Here is a 1,251-nt window from a genome sequence, read left to right as displayed (position 1 = left end):
TTTGATTATTTCTTCTGGTGTAGCAATGCCCAAGTATTCACATATTGAAAAACATTATTTCGTTAAAATCACTTGCCTTTTATTTTTCCTTTATGTCACACTTAGAGCATTATATTGACTTTTTGAAATTACATGTCAGTAGATCCCATTCTGTATGAATTTCATTTCAGTATAGGAAAGGGGGGCAATACAAAATACTTGTTATGAAAGAAGTTAGCTGAGACAGGATCGCGATCCATCGGCTTCCAGAATAAAGTCTAGACAGCTCAGCTTGGCACTTGAAATCCTTCATGATTTCTGGACCTGTCTCCTGGCAACATCCCTGGATTTCGTACTTCAGCCGTACCAAAATTATTATTCATTTTCCAAACACACCGAGCCATAGCAGTCAGCAGCACATACTGAGTGCTTACCATACACCAGGCTCTGTGCTACGTGCTTTGCATCACGTATGTCTTTCAGTGCATGTGACAAGCCAGTGAGACATAGATACTTTTATTATCCCCATTTTACAGGTGGGGAAACTGAGGTCACACAGTTAGTGATGGAGCTGGCATTCAAACCGAAGCAGTCAGATGTCAATCACTGCTCTTCACCTTCACTCTGTATTGCCTCCTGGGGGGGAGGGGTGGGTAGCTCCATGCCCTGCTCCCTGCCCCTTTCTCCCAGTGTGTGTCCCATCTGTTGTTGGCTGGCAGAGTCCACTGCAGCCCTCACAACTTCGTTCAGGTGTCATTTCATTCATTAATCCTTGCTGGATCCCTCCACTTAGAATTCAGTTCTTTTCCTGATCTTCCCTTTGCACTTGACCTATCATTTTTATTATGGCTCCTCTTTAGAAAACTTTAGAAAACTAAGGTGGCCATGATAAATTGCTAAATGCCGTTCAGGCCCTGTCCCCTTCCCTCATCCTCCAACGGTCACTCAGCTGGGTTGTGGATTACGTTTACAACCCAGCTCTCGCTCCCAATCACTCAAGACTCCTCACCCACTGGCTGGCTGGCACTGCCCCGGGGGAAACACAAGCCAAGTGATTCAACTCCCCGCACACGCACCATTCAGAATCAAAGCGCAGTGCCGGTCATCAAAGGACACTCTTCATTGTCAGAAACAGGGATCAGAATGCCACAGGGGCCACAGGGATTCCCTCCCTTACCCACCTGGGCAGGACATATCCCTCCTTTCTTCTCTGCCTTCCTCTTTTCCAGGGACTGTCACTCCCTGAGGCTCCTGTAGGCCATGGAGACCTAA

Source organism: Equus przewalskii, chromosome 11 (assembly GCF_037783145.1).
Source record: "Equus przewalskii isolate Varuska chromosome 11, EquPr2, whole genome shotgun sequence".
Taxonomy (NCBI): Eukaryota; Metazoa; Chordata; class Mammalia; order Perissodactyla; family Equidae; genus Equus; species Equus przewalskii.
This window is presented reverse-complemented; position numbering follows the sequence as displayed.